This window comes from Amblyomma americanum, chromosome 11 (genome assembly GCF_052857255.1).
Source record: "Amblyomma americanum isolate KBUSLIRL-KWMA chromosome 11, ASM5285725v1, whole genome shotgun sequence".
In the NCBI taxonomy this organism is placed as follows: Eukaryota; Metazoa; Arthropoda; class Arachnida; order Ixodida; family Ixodidae; genus Amblyomma; species Amblyomma americanum.
The window spans coordinates 38,521,945-38,537,729 of record NC_135507.1 but is presented as its reverse complement, the minus strand read 5'-3'; the positions used below and the strand labels follow the sequence as shown (position 1 = coordinate 38,537,729).

At 44.3% G+C, this 15,785-nt stretch overlaps 1 long non-coding RNA gene across 1 annotated transcript; it reads right to left on the bottom strand.

The window, feature by feature from the left end:
* Window positions 1–7,228: 7,228 nt before the first annotated feature.
* LOC144110691 (uncharacterized) lies at window positions 7,229–15,119 on the bottom strand. The gene is made up of 3 exons (XR_013309901.1): window positions 14,997–15,119; window positions 12,072–12,141; window positions 7,229–7,618 (listed from the first exon to the last, which is right to left on the bottom strand). It is a non-coding gene; the product is annotated as an uncharacterized LOC144110691 (long non-coding RNA).
* Between the last annotated feature and the right edge of the window lie 666 nt (window positions 15,120–15,785).

Here is a 15,785-nt window from a genome sequence, read left to right as displayed (position 1 = left end):
TGTGTCTAGGGTCTTGTGTGGTAGGGGTATTAACTGCGGCCGAAACGCTGCCAGACATGTGCACATGCGACACATGTGGACGTGGCGGCTTACCCGTTCAAAGAAACATGGTTAGTGAGAAAGTCCTACTCTCTAGGTTCATAGCCTAGCAAATTCGTCTGTTGTGGATGTATGCCCGCATAGAAAAAGGAGGCACGAAAGAAGAAATCGCATCAAAATTACGAGAACCCACGGCGGCGCAAAACGATCAGCTTCAAAGACCATTGCGCGAGACCACTGGGGTATCGCTGCAATTTTCTTCTTTAGCATGGGATTTATTACACGGAAATTATGTTCTATTCATCTGAAATGTTTACAAAGCTTTTAGAAATGGCACGAGCGACATTCCATAAAGGCAGAACAGAGCTCTAGACAGGCGGTAAGGTTGAGCCCATCACCAAGAAAGAGCCAGTGCAAAGGAACACACCTCACGTTAAACTGCACCACACTGTCGTGCTGCGGAGTGCAGAGCGTCACCTTCATCAACTTCCACCTGTCCCATTCAGCGGCACCGCCCTTTTATCGTAGTCATCAACGTAGCACAAATCCGTGCTTTTCGTACTGTTTCGTATGCAGTAAGCATTCTCTCTGTTTTTCTGTGGTTGCCATAAGCCATGGGCGCTTTTAGGTTGTAACTGAAAATTGTTTTTTCAGGAAAGGAATTCGCGCAGTATCTGCCTCCCATCTCAGCGGTCACCTTTACGTTTCGCCTCCATCGAAAAGTAGCCGTTGCGCCTTGCGAGCGGAATAGAAGTAGCCGTGAAAGTCTCGTCACCTACGATGGGAGGAAGATGTTAAACCATCACAAACACCACTGAATGACCTATAAGATCCACGTATACTTAATGCCCGGTGAGAGTCACAAACTTGGCAGTGGCTTAGCTCGGCTATGCCAGGATATACGTAGCGAAAGCTAAGGCATAGCATGGTTAGCCTTGGTTAATCTTCATTGCAAGTTCAGGTAAGTGTAGTTGTCTAGCTATGTTAATGTCGCATTAAAGAAGACACAACTGTTGTTGCGGCACACGCGAGCTCTCTATTTAAATCCTCCGACATGTTATCAGTCATGCGACGCAGCTGGCGAAGCGAGAGGAGGCGAGCGCAACGACGACGAACACGGTGTGACGTCATTCCAAAACGGCGGCGGCGGTGAGCCGCGCAGTGTGACGTCATGCCAGATGGCGCGCCGAGCACGCAAAGCACAGTAGCCGTCTCATATATCTCGGTGGGCGCCCGAACTGCACCGTACTGGAAGGGATAAAGGAGGGAGGCAAAGAAGAAAGCGCGGTTCGGGTGTCCACCGAGATATGTGAGGCGCGCGTTGTGACGCCATGTGCCTCCTCGGAGTGCGGCCACGCTGAAATCGCAAGTTCGCGGCCAGTTAATCTCTCGCTTTAAAATTCTTTCGCATCCATCTTATCCCCAGGCGGCCGCGTTTCGATGGAGGCGAAACGCTAAGGTGACCGTGTGCAGTGCGATGTAAGTGCACGTTAAAGATCCCCAGGTGATCAAAATTATTCCGAAGCCCTCCACTCGGCACCTCTTTCTTCCTTTCTTCTCTTAGTCCCTCCTTCACTCCTTTTCTTACGGTAGGGCTCAGGTGTCCGCCGATAGTGAAACAGATACTGCTCCATTTCCTTCCCCCAAAAGCCAATTTTAGATTTTTTTGTCTTGGCTGCTGCATGGCCAAGCTAAGGACCGCCAAGTAAACAAGCACACACATTACTGAATCGCTTATCGACTCCACTGGTACATTTTGTCGAGCGAGAGTGAAAGGACATCTAGGGGTGATCTTGGCTGCTCCCCACCAAGATAACTTTCGGAAATACCCTGCACCCGCCGAGGTGGCTCAGTGGCCAGAGTGCTCGGCTACTGAGCCGGAGTACGAGAATTGGTACCAGGCCGCGGTGGCCACGTTTTAGTACAGGCGAAACTCTGCATAGCATCCGAATGTTTTACTCCTACATGCAAGGCTCTGCATATCCCACGCTTATTTCTTATTCTGCATTTGTACATAGTTTATGTTACACCCTACCCCCTACCCCTATCCTTTATTACTATCGCTCCCTCTTTCTGTCCCTCTCCCTGTCTGCTCCCTGTCCTTTTATACCCGCTAGTCGCAGCTCAGGAGCTTGATGTTTCGAAGGCAGACGCCGCGGCTAGCAACATCTTTTCCTTCCATTGTTATTCTATTAATAAATAACCACAAATAAGCCCGTATGTTGTGCGTTGTTAGCGCATGTTCAAGTTCGCCAAGTGGTCAGCATTCTAGCGGAGCCGCCACTACAAGACGCGAACGCTATCACCTCAGCACACCCCCGAGGGCGCTGGCCTGCCGGTCCCTCGCGCTGTGTTTGGGTAGCCCTCTACGTGCATAAGAGTAAGTGCCCACCGTAATTTTTGGGACGAAGATTATGTGACCTAACCTCTGCCTCGCCTAAAGTGCGCCATGCTGGTGTGGACACCAAGCAAATTATTTAAAAGTATCTGGCGATTATTGACATGGTAACGGGGGTGAACAGCACTTAAGGGAAAGAGAAAAAAGACACAGCAGGAGAGCGCGTCATGTTTTGTCTCACTTAACCCTGTCTTTCGCGCTGTTCATAACCGTTAGCATGTCGAACCAACTGACCCAGCTTGTCATTCTTACTCCAGCGCTTATTAAACAAACGGGTTTAACGCTGCCTACGAGGCAGTGAGGCGGTGCGGATACGTATGTTCGTAATTAGTGTTTGGAACCGAAAAATTGGCTTTGAGGAAAGGAAATGACGCAGTAACTCTCTCGCATATCTCGGTGGACACCCGAACCATGCCGTAAGCGAAGGGGTAAAGGAGAGAGTGAAAGGAAGAAAGAAGTGTAGTAGTGGTGTGCTCTGGAATAATTTCAACCACCTGGGGATGTTTAGCATGCACCGACATCGCCCAGCATACGGGCGCCTTTTGCGTTTCTCGGTCGCCACGGCTGGGTAGACCAAGAGCACTCTGGCTCCCTTTGTAGCCTCTTTCACCGCTGCGGTTTGTCTAAGAGCGCTGCATAATTGCATGATACTGTCGTAAAACTGGTAGTTGTGCACACACACCCAGGCTTTTTTAAAATCACATGCTTGTGTACTGAAAATTCAAAATTGCTTTTGAGGAAGGGAAATGGCGCTGTAACTGTCTGAAAAATATCGGTGGACACCCGACCCGCGCCGTCAGGGGACTAAGGGAAGAAAAGATGAAATTTCGGCGTAGTGGAGCTCTCCAGAATTTCGACTGCCTGGGGATCATTAACGTGCACGTACATCCTAAACCAAATGGACCTCAAGCATTTTGCTCCCACCAAAATGTGGCCTCGTTTTACTTCTTGAAAAACCTGGCTGCATATGCACAGTATAATGCTCATTATACTGCGCTCTTACACAAAGCGGAGCTGCAAAACGGGCAACAAACAGCAAGTACATAGTACGAACGTACGTATGTTTGTTATCCACAGGTGGTCGACATTATTCCGGAGCCCTCCACTAAGGTACCTCTTTGTTCCTTTCTTCATTCAGTCCCTCCTTTATCTCTTCCCTTACGGCGCGGTTCACGTCTCCGCCGAGATGCGAGACATATAATGCTAGATTTCCTTTCCACAAAATTTTTTAACGTTTTCCAACTTCATTCGAGTAGCTCCTATGATTTGCGGAGCAGGACTTCACATTTATTTCCATATTTTGTAGCAACAGTTTTACCTTCCAATGCTATTTCATTAATAAATAGCCAGTAACAACTACAAGAAGTCAGCTACAAGCGAAACCATGCCCAAGGCTAAAGCTACCTCCGCGGCCGTGCGTCCAACGACGACGTGAAGTCTTCGCTAGACTAGATGTTGAAGACACCACTGTGTAGGATGTTCATCGCGTTTTGGTACTCGCCACTGCTTACGCATGCCGTCTTGCTCTCGCTTCACCATTGCGGCACCCTCACCCGATGGCGCTTCTGTTGGCGTTCTTGGCGAAGTACAGACTCCCCACGGAAACCTCCACAAGGGAACCTCTATCTTCCTTCTCTCAGTCCCTCCTTTATCCCTTCTCTTACGGCGCGGTTCCGGTGTCCTCCGAGATGCGAGAGAGGTTCTGCGCTTTTCCTTTCCCCATCAACCAATTTGCTTTTTTTTTCGCCTTTTCTGAAGGTTCCACAGCCTTGCTCTTTCAAGGACGCGGCAGAGCCACTTTACCTTTGTTTATTAAGCTTAAATGGCAACCTACATACTAAAACTGTGATTTCGATCGAATCCGTGTCATGACAAAGGCACTTTTAGGAACAGGTTGCTTAAATCTTAGACGTGCAGAAACTCCCAGCAAATCAGAATAGTCCACCGAAATGTGCGAGACAGTTACTTCGCCATTTTATTAATAATTTGTTTTTTTGGGTAAAGGAAATAATACGGAAATGGCGCAGTATCTGTCTCATATATCGTTGGACGCCTGAACCGCGTCGTAAGGGAAGGATTAAAGGAGAGAGTGAAAGAGGAAAGGAATAAAAAGCTGCTGTATTGGAGGGCTCCGGAATAATTTCGACCACCTAGGAATCTTTAACGTAGACTGACATCGCACAGCACACGGGTGCCTTAGCTTTTTGCCTCCATAAAAACGCAGCAGCCGCGGTCCGGTTCGAACCCTCAAAACCAATTTTCATCTTCTCTTACTGTCCCCTCACTTCTTTTATTTCATTTCTTCATTCTGCCTGCTATCCATTATTTCCGCTGCCCCAGCTCAGGTGCTTCAGTATCGATGGCAGATGCCGGCTCTAGCAAAAAAATTTTTTCTTCTTTTTAATATTATTTTATTAAAACCACTTACTACTATGCCAGACAGAGACCCGCCGGGGTGGCTCAGTGGTTAGGGCGCTCATCTACTTATCCGCCCTTCCCAGGTTCGAACCCGACCGCGGCGGCTGCGTTTCATTGGGGGCGAAACGCTAAGGCAGCCCTGTGCTGTGCGATGTCAGTGTACGTTAAGGTCCCCAGGTTTTCTAAATTATTCCGGAGCCCTCCATTACGGCATTTCTTTCTTCCTTTCTTCCTTCACTCCCTCCTTCATCCATTCCGCTCGGCGCGGTTCAGCTGTCCACCGATACGTGAGACAGATACTGCACCATTTCCTTTCCCCCCCAAGTCCAATTATTATTATTATTATTTCATTTTATTTTCAAGCCACACAGGTATTTTCACGCTTCGTCTTTTTCCGTCACACTGCACACGCTATAATGCGTAAATTCTTCAAGGTCAATTTAGTTTAGGTTTTACCGAATCCAATTCTAACTTCTGTTTCTGATCTTCCTTGTTTTTGGGCTTAATGCTTACTTCTTTTTGGACTGTTCGTTTTTTACTTATCCAATTCTCTAGCGACCTCGTTTTTAGAGCCGTGGAATTGCCTGTACAAGGATTCAATTTCAATGCTCTTCCCTCCGGCCATGTGCCGTTCTCTCCATTTTTTTTTACCAGGGCGTGATGTACTCGAAAGATCACGTAAAATGCCCATCTCTCTACGTGCAGATATTTTTCTATAAGCTACATAGCGAGACATTAGTCGTTAATTCATGGGTAGAGAAAGAAAGGAATTTTTGTGTCTACGGTAAACCTGCCGCGGTGGCTGAGTGAGTGGGCGCTCGACTACTGAACCGGAGTTCCCGGCTTCGAACCTGACCGCGGCGGCTGCGATTCGATGGAGGCGAAACGCTAAGGCGCCAATGTGGTGTGCAATGAAGATAATAATATTTTGGATTTGGGGAAAAAATGGCACAGGATCTGTCTCATATATCGGTGGACCCCTGAACCGCGCAGTAAGTGAAGGGTTAAAGGAGAGAATGAAAGAAGGAAGTAGGAAAGAGGTGCGTAGTGGAGGGCTCTGGAATAATTAATGATATTAATAATAATTGGTTTTTGGGAAAAGGAAATGGCGCAGTATCTATCTCATATATCGTTGGACACCTGAACCGCGCCGTAAGGAAAGGAATAAAGGAGGGAGTGAAAGAAGAAAGGAAGAAGAGGTGCCGTAGTGGAGGGCTCCGGAATAATTTCGACCACCTGGGGATCTTAAAAAGGAGTATTTTTAATGCAACAGGCCTTGCTGTAATTTCGACATAGAGACCCTGGCATGCGATTAGCGTTCCAAACTATTGATTATATGTGCGGTTGCCACGATAATGTTGAGGTTATGAGGAGACCTTAGAACCGATATGATGATATCGCTTCCAGTTCAGCGTTATTTAGGTGTTAGTTTGGAGTATGAGTGAAGCGACGTAATACGTGCATTAAGTTGCATTTCTTGGTGTTAAGCTCCATTTTCCACAGTTTACACCAATTTGCAATGCTGTCAATGTCCGACTGTAAAATTTCTATATCAGCTTTGCTGCAAACTTCCCGATAAACAACGCACTCGCCAGCGTAAAGATGCACGGAGATGTCCCATAATTAGGAAGGTAATTACCAATTTGAGGAAAAGCAACGGCCCTAAAACAGAACCCTGAGGGACACCAGATGTTACATTAGTTAGGTTTGAATCGAAGCCGTCAAGTGTTACGCATTGACAGTATTGGCAACAAATAACGGCCAATTTATTTGCCAAGAATGAATTCGGTGGTATTAAAGCTCAACTGGTGTGTCAAAATGTCTCCTAGTGGTCTGTGATTTGTGGTCGCAGGCTCTGGTCCGCAAGGGTGACGGGCTTGAGACGCATGTATGAAAGTAAGAGGCATGCTTCTGTCATGACCGGTGTCACGTCTTCTTAGGTGCCTTAGAGAAATAGTATTTTGTATTTGTATTTATGAATATTTAACATCCCAAAGCAACTCAGGCTATGAGCAACGCTGTAGTGAAGGACCCCGGAGATTTGGACCACTTGGCGTTCTTTAATGCCCACTGAAATTGCACAGCACATGGGCGCCTTTGCGTTTTGCCTCCATCGACTTTCGACCTCCGCGGCCTGGATCGCACCCGCGTATTTCGGGTCAGTAGCCGAGGGCTATAACCACTGAGCCACTGCGGTGGCTCCTTATCGAAATGGAAAAACCTACTATTGAAAGAGGTCCAAATGAAAAAGAAATCGGTCGTTATATATTACGATTCTTGTTCACGTTATCTCTTCGCTACATTCACGATTGCTTGCACTGATGTGGCAGTGGGTGACTTATAGGCGAGAATAGCATATGCAAACGAAAGGCATTTGTGATGAAGCCGCTGGGAAACCTTCGTTTATTTTGACAACTCTCAAGCTGAAGCACGTGCTCCCTGCTCATATCCTCAAAAACTTATTCAGTACTCAAAAACGCGTTCATGTGTGCAAACAACATTACGCTCGTACTTTACTCGACACATATAATTTTGCGATCGTTTTGTTATTCGATATAATAAAGAAACTTGTGTGTTTCTGGTAGCACTTGAATGTTATTGCAGTCAAATGATGTGTTTATTCCTGGGTGCTGGCTGGTATCGGGACAATCCGCTTGCTGGAGACCACACGCAGGGCAGCGGTCTTGGGGGAGTTCCGACTGGGGCAGCAACGCAGACACAGTCAGAAGCGCAGTGGACTCCTGCCCTGGATCCAAGAGGACACTAAAAGAAATAGGATATATAAAGTAGAGCTGAAAAACGGGACAAGAGGAGCATTACATTAGCAGTGAAAGCTTCGTTGCCAAACAATCCTGCCAAGCTCTTGTACTTTGCTCCTGTACACTCAGTCAGCGCAATCCGACGTTCACTAGAACCTGGTAGTGATAGTGTTTAGGATGACAAGATTAACAAACATAGTCGCGCTGAGGTACCGGTAACCACAGTAATGACGAAAAGAGAAAATTATGAAATTTTCGCGACATACACCACCGTGAAAATCGTCAGAAAATAATGATGTAAATGACAGCACTACAAAAATGCTGTAGCAGTCTTCTAAGTCAGCGCCAATTCACAAGGCGCTCAAGCGGTGCATCCACACGTGTAGTGAGCATTAAAGTTTTAAGATGACGAAACTAATCTTATGGCCCGTCAAAACAGAGTTTTGGCTCACAGCCATTTTTCAAGGAGTTGAACCTAAAAAAGCGGCTGCCTGAATGTTTCTGACCAAGTCGAAGAACATCCGCTTCGTTCGTAGAACGTGTAGCATTTGTTGACAATTGACTTGGAAATGTTACTGACGCTTCTTCCGGACCAAGGAATGGCGTCATCGTGCAGCTTCAGCGACACCCTTGAGAGGTACTTTGCCATTGGCGGCTACCAAAAGGTACGACTGAAACTCCTGACCACGTGTTCGGCACACGTGTAGTGCTGGTACGCTCGATATCGCCTGAAAACTGCACAGCGGGAGGCGGGGAATCCAACACCATTAGTGGGTACCGCTGTCCTCCCACCGCGGCGCAGCTTAACAGGTTGTTCGGGAAGGGACACGTCCTGAGCTCCTTCTTGGGAGCAGCTGTCGAGATACCGCTGCTATAGCGTGGTTTTCCTTATTGTTGAACACATTCCACTGTCCTCGGAGACAGTGTAGCCGTGTATTTAGCAGCGAAATATGGGAAGCTTACCCCATCCTTAGCGAAAAAAGTCAGCGCTAAATTTTATTTCGAGCGCAAAGTATTAATTTCATATTAATTTCGCGTTTTTTGTCTGTATGCTTAAACTTCAATACGAATGATTTCTAAGGATGCTAGGAGTAATATTTGGAACATTCTTACAAATGCATCAAAACGCATTTCATGTCCTCTTAGTATATTTAATATACATTAAATATGTAATAAAAACGTCCGAATAGTACAATAAATGTATACTAAAAATATACATCTCATATATTACATTACATTAAATCTACACTAAAATATAGAATGAAATGTATTCACTTCGGCTCGGCTTGAAAAAGATGCACAAGTCATTCACCGGATAATACTGATGAATGTTTACAACAGCATAATGACTGAACTGGCTATAATCATTAGAAGACAGACAAATTCATAGAAAACGCGTTGTCATCAAGAAGTCCATGACAATTGAAGGTCACGTGACGGAACCGGAACGGGAGAATGACGCCACACAGGAAATGCCGACAGAAAGTGATGTCACCGAACAGGAACTGTTCCGACAGGCGAGATACGTGGCTTAGCTTATATATACCTACCGAGAGGAGACACATTATCCTGCCCGGTGAGGCGCTTTTTGCGCAAAGATTGTGGCCCCCAAATTGTCGCACAAGTGTCGGAGTGGTCGCTTTCAAATCTGCGGTCTATCTAGAACCCAATTGCTAGTCGTAACTTGCGTCAGGCATCGGTCAGAAGTCGAACTGGCGACCAACAAATATATGGACGTCTATGGGAGCCGGTCGGCCATGCCAGTCGGGTCCTTTTCGCTGGCATGTTCTGGCCCGGAGGTGCGCTTGGCGCCCTTGTAGTTATAAAGCTATCACGCTGTCCACACATAATTTAAATAAGTGGTGATTGACTTCCTGCTAGAAGTTACCATAAACGAATGGACGACAGAAAAGGGAGACCTTTTACGGTTCCCTGAAATGTGATTTCGAGCACTAGGTTGTTCCACGGCAGCTTAAAGTATGGTGCAGATATGCTGACGTGGACTACCCAATTATTAAAATTGAAGTACAGTTTGGACGAATTAATTTCGTATTTACGAATACGCACTTTAAATACACTGGCAACATGCAAATGGGATATCCAGAAACGCTATTTCCAGCAGCAGGTTGTTCAACGGCAGCTTGCAGTGTGCTGCAAATATGTTTACTCGGAAAGCTAATTCAATATAATGGAAGTATACTTTGGACGAATTGATTCGTATTTACGAAAGCACACTTTAAATACATTGCCAACATGTTATTTCCCGAAACATGATTTCGAGCACTAACTGTTCAACGGCTGCTTGAAGTGTGCTGCGAAGTAAACTTTGGATGAATTAATTTCGTATTTATGAAAGTACACTTTAAATACATTGCCAAAATGTCATTTCCCGAAACGCGATTTCTAGCACTAACTGTTTAACGGCAGCTAGAAGTGTGCTGCAAATATGTTGACGCGGACAGGTCATTAGTTAGAATTGAAGTATACATTGGACGAATTAATGTCGTATGTGCAAAAGTGCACTTTTAAAATATTGACAACATGCAAAGGCCATTATTCAGAATTCGATTTCGAGCACTGGATGGTTCTACGGCAGCTGAAAGTGCGCATCAAGCATGTTTAAAAGGGCTGTCCATTTCTTGAAGTTAAAGTATAATTCAGACGAATTAATTTCACATTTACGAAAGTACACTTTTAATACATTGTCGAGATACTAAAACCGCATACACATTTTTTAACATATTGGAAACTTGCTCGAAGCATGCTTTAAGTGACGTACGTATTTCCGGCACAGTTTAAGAATATATTTCGAATTCCAAGGATAAAATTTCAGGAACCTATTTCCGGCATATATTTAATGCATTAATGAATAAAGAAATTGTTGAACACGCATTATAAACATCCCGACGTATATTCTAAACGTATTAGTTTTCTTTAAGGGCAGCGCTGATGCGCAGCCATCATGAGTCTTGGAATTTGTTTTTAGCGCATAAAGACAAAACAGGAAGAAAAAAACTTCATAGAACAGAGCGCTCACAATTTATGCATTGAATAATCGATGTGATTTGTCAATAAAAACCTTGCTTATTAGTTAGCAATATGTCATTTCAAATTCGTTGATTCCAGTGCAGTTTCCAGTAATACATCAGCTAGCCTGCAAAAACGTTCTCGCACATCATGAAACTAAATGCTCGAAACAATGACCCAGGAAGTCTTGCGAAGCTACCTCTATAGTGCCTAGAATATCCTATATTCTAGTTACTATACTACCTCATTTGCCGGGGCGGCTTTTTTTTTTGAACCAGGGCCGTGGACTTGTATCGTGAACCTCCAGATCGCAAGAGTACCCACCCCTTTTTTAACTGTTAGAATGATTTCGTCGTCGGCTTTCTGCTCAGGTTTGCGGGGATGAAATGATTGGAAAAAGCGTCTTTCGCCAACCTCCCGCATCTACGGACTGTTGGTATCCAGTGCCCAAATAAATAAGCCTTCTGCACTGCAGCCACATTTTGTGCCTTTTTGTTGCGCAGCAGAAGGTGCTTCCAGACTTCCCCAAGTCATATATATATATATATATATATATATATATATATATATATATATATATATATATATATATATATATATATATATATATATATATATATATATATATATATATATATATATATATATATATATATATATATATATATATATATATATATATACCGCTTAAGGGCTCAGGCTGAAATGACTTATCACGGTAATACTAGTAAAAAAACGGTTATTTCCTGTGATTACATTTATCACTCAGCTGTCGAAGTCAGTTTTATAAGCACTACATTTAAAATGACAACTATGAAATCAATTATGCCGAGCTTTGCTGGACATGGGCAACTATATTCGCCTATTGTGCACCGGAGCATGACACCGTGTAACTAACTCTATGGGGAAATTCTACGTAAACATGGTGACTATTGCGGCGGACGCTTCATTTCTTCTACACCATCTTTAACACATACTACCTGCTCTCCTATCAGGTGCCTTAAATGGCAACTGAAAACATGATTTTCGTCGCATTTAGTATTCAGCTCGCGCGGCGGCCGGCACGTGCCACCGGGCGCTCTGAATGCATTTGTGCAAAATACTTTGGTTCGCCTTATATGACTTCTGAGACTTAGGCTGAAAGGATAATATTTGTCAAAATAAAACTATATCTTTTTACACTTTCATTTCTATGATCAGTGAACAGATTCTCAGTGTATCATCAGCGAAGTTATCTTGCGCAGATAAGGCAGTATTTCAACAAAAACATACACACGAAAGGCCTGCTCGTGTACTATACAACTTCAGACGATCTTAGCTTTAGATTTCCAGGGTAGCACTGATTTTCTTTGCTAAATTACTCGCACTGTTTATATTTAGCGCTATTCACACATTACATTAAAAAATGTAGTATCTTCGAATATGTTTACCCAACGGGGACAGTAAGGCGTCCTTTGGATCACGGGCCTCCGTGAGATCTTCTTAGGAAAAGTTTGGGATCTGAAAATAGGAGACTCCATATATAGCGTTTACCTTGCAGTTACCTAACGCGGCAATTTGGGCGCATTGGCATGAAATGACATGGTAGATAAAGCACGCTATCAGACGGAGGCGGTTATCTTGCTGGCTACGCTGGTGTAATATCAAGCCTGGACTTGCCGATATATTCTTCTCTCCGATTAATAAAAAATTTTGGCAAGGTAGCGCTCGTGTGTCGGCTGTTTTTTTCCACCTTCATTGTCAGGTTGTGCACTTCAACTCTGATGTCTTGCTGTTAGAGAGAAGTGGCACTGAATGTTTTCGTTTTACTACAAAGTCGATATCTCAAGATGTAGTCCTAAAGAAAGAAGTAAAACGATAAAAACTGCCACTTGCATAATAAGTGCGGTTAATAAAACTAAAGGTACTGGGGACTACAGTATCCAGAGATTCATATAGGCCGGCTATTCTAGGTTTGTCTTCATATAAAGCATCACGCGGTTACAAAGGCTTACTGATACCGGACGCCTTAATGTGTTAACAGCATAGGGAAAACGCCTGATGATAAAAAGGCTGAACACAGGGGCGTGTGAGGTAGCTTCATATCTGCTGCCAGTAGAACGTTAACTACGCATGACCAAAAGCACAAAAACAAAGCCGCAGCCATGTGTTGACAGCAAACCTGGAGTTGTATAGCATTCAAGAGTTCTAGGCATGACTGCACGGGATGATGGTAGTTTTTTCTGCTTTCGCTTTCTTTATTTTGCACCCCTTATGTTGATATGTGTCACATGAACAGCCAATGCGCTTCTAGCACCAAATCGTAGGCACACAAGCTTCTTAACGCACTGGCTTCTGTCTTGTACTCGAGGAGCACCAAACACACGCACGATAGGGGCGAAGTAATCGGAGCTGACCTTTGTTGAGCCATATGTCACCGAAATGCGTTCAAAACTGTAATTAAACTGGAGGGCAGCCTGTGTAATGCTTTATAGTTTTGAAAATTTTCTGTCGAAGGCTAGTTTGATGCTTTCCTATTAATACAATTACTCTTTTTCGCCTGTTACAACGGTCACGGCTTCACAAAAGTAAAAGTGGCTGCGGGTGATGAAACGCGGATAATTCATTTAAATAGAATTGGAGTTAGGTTTCTGGCTCTTCAAATTAGGCGCTTGTTCGTATTTGGGGAGAGAATAACAGATGATCCATAACAGCGCGACAGACGGGACAAAGAAGAGGAGACACAACACACAGCGCTGTGTGTTGTGTCTGTTGCGTCTGTCGCGCTGTTACGGATCATCGTCAGCACCAACTCGCCCAACAACTGGTATTGTCGAATAACAGATGTATCCCTTCTTAAGGTCTCTAAAGTGCAGAAACATACGCTAATTAGGCATGCAAATAACAATCCCCTGATTTAATAAGGTTCGTTTCGAAAACCTTGCGATCTCGTGCAGCATGCAGGAGGGCACAAGTAAGCCAGAGAGCCTCAGCTTTAGAAAGTGCTCAAGGGCGGTGTTTCAAGAGAATGCAAGATAACAATCAATAATAAGAAAAGAGTTTAGTAACCATGGCCGCCATTATGTCTCGCTCGATCTTCTAATGTGTGTGACGTTGCGGAAGTTTTAAGGCTAAAGCCTTTCTGGGCTCATGAATGGCGTCGACTGAAGTTGTACGCGAAAGATGTAGACGGAAGTTGTAGATGGAAGTTGTCCGCGCTAAATGTCAACCATAAGTTTATGGGAAAAAGAATGCAAACGTCAATTAAGCAACAGCTCTTTAGCAATATATAAGTATAGAATAAAAATAAAAATAAACCAATATTGAGAAGAATAAACGAAATAAAATTAAAGATGAAAAATAAAAATTAAAACGGCAAAAAATTGGAGGACGCTTATACTTCGTCTTTAAGGGTGAAACGCGACAGCGTGTTGCAGCGTTGCCAAGGAGTCTACCGACCGTCATCACCCGTTCGGCATGACACGCAGCCCGTAGGACAATTTAAGGAAGGGAAATGACGCCTTTCTCACATATCGTGGTGGACACGCGAACCGCGGCGTAAGGTAGTGGTGGTAGTGGTTTTATTAAAAATAATAGTAAAAAGGAAGGAAAAGATTTTTGCTACCCCGGCATCTGCCATCGATACTGAAGCACCTGAGCTGGGGCAGCAGAAATAAAGGACAGCAGGCAGAATGAAGAAATGAAATGAAAGAGGTGAGGGGACAGGAAGAGAGGATAGGGGGATCATACATAACTTCACCAGCGAAAGAACGGGAACACCAGGAGGAGAAGTACACAGGACAACGCTGTATGATACACACCAACTAGCCCACATGGTTACCTTGTTACAGGATAGGGGGAGAAGTAATATGTACAAACTATTTACACAATAAGAAATGTGTTCAGGTTGTGCGCGTGATTAGTTTATTTCAGAGGAATTAAATCACACACGCGCACAGCACTGTGTTGGTTACAACTGGAGTGGGGCGTCGTCAGGGAATTGAATACTTCCGACGCGCGGTGCGGAAGGCTAGAGCTGCTACTACTACGACGCCGAGGGCTTTTTGACCAAACGAGCTGTATACGTTGTCGCGTAAAAAGCAATATAAACAGAAAATGACCGGAAAAAATGAAAAATGGACGGTGAAAGAGGACAGAGAAAGGCTCTCGCATTTCCGCTCATAAGCAGACAACTGCAATCCTGTAATGTTTTTATACTGGGAGGGAGGGTAGGAGGAGAGAATATCCTTGTGTGCCGGTTCTCGCAAAATTTCTCGCCATTTTTATCAGGCGACTGCCACACCTTTACGCTATGAGTGCTCCTTGGTCTAGTGAAAAATAACTATACGCATAAAATAATCAAAGGCGGTGCTTACGCTGTGGATGCAATCAGGGCCGAAAGAACACACAGACAGAGTAATCTTGATTTCATCTCTAGAGCTGACGAGCCGTTCCGCCGTGCAGAGTTGAATAAGTAGCTGAAATTTCCGCTCTCTATAAATAAAGCTCCCAGATTTACATCTTTTGAAGTTCTGTGTTCTCGATACCATGCTGTTTCTCATTATTTCCTCACTCAAAACGATTGAAAATTGATAATGAGTTTCCATTTTATGCAGTAACTCAACAAAAAGAAACGTTAAATATTTCGAATGTTAAACAAATGCCTTATTATTCTGTAGTTTGATACTGACATATTACAGATAAAGATATATTTTCTGTTGCAATCCATTTGAGCTGTGCTTCGGAACTGTTTCCTTATCTTTTTTTTCTATTCGAGTCACAAATAAGTTCTTTGCAGAAACTGGTCGTGTTGCTAGGCGATAAAAATAAGTTACGAGAAATATTTGAGAAACATTCACATATCGCGTATAAATTATCAGACCCTAGCCGCAGCAAGGGCTCTCCATCACAAATGGGAACTTCAGGACCTCCTGTGAGACAGTGGAATGTAGTACGCATTCCTTTGCTTGTGTATTATTTCAACTTTCATGGTTTCCTCGAAATAAATTGTGTCACAAAATTCGGCGCATCTTCGAAAAAACGGCGCTGAGCGTTACCAATCGCGCCCGCGCGCGGTGAAATAAAACAAAAAAAAACAGCGGGGAAGGACCCCCGGTGAGTGCGTAAACCTTGCGGGGGCTTTCCACTCAGCTCGCCGGCGGGGA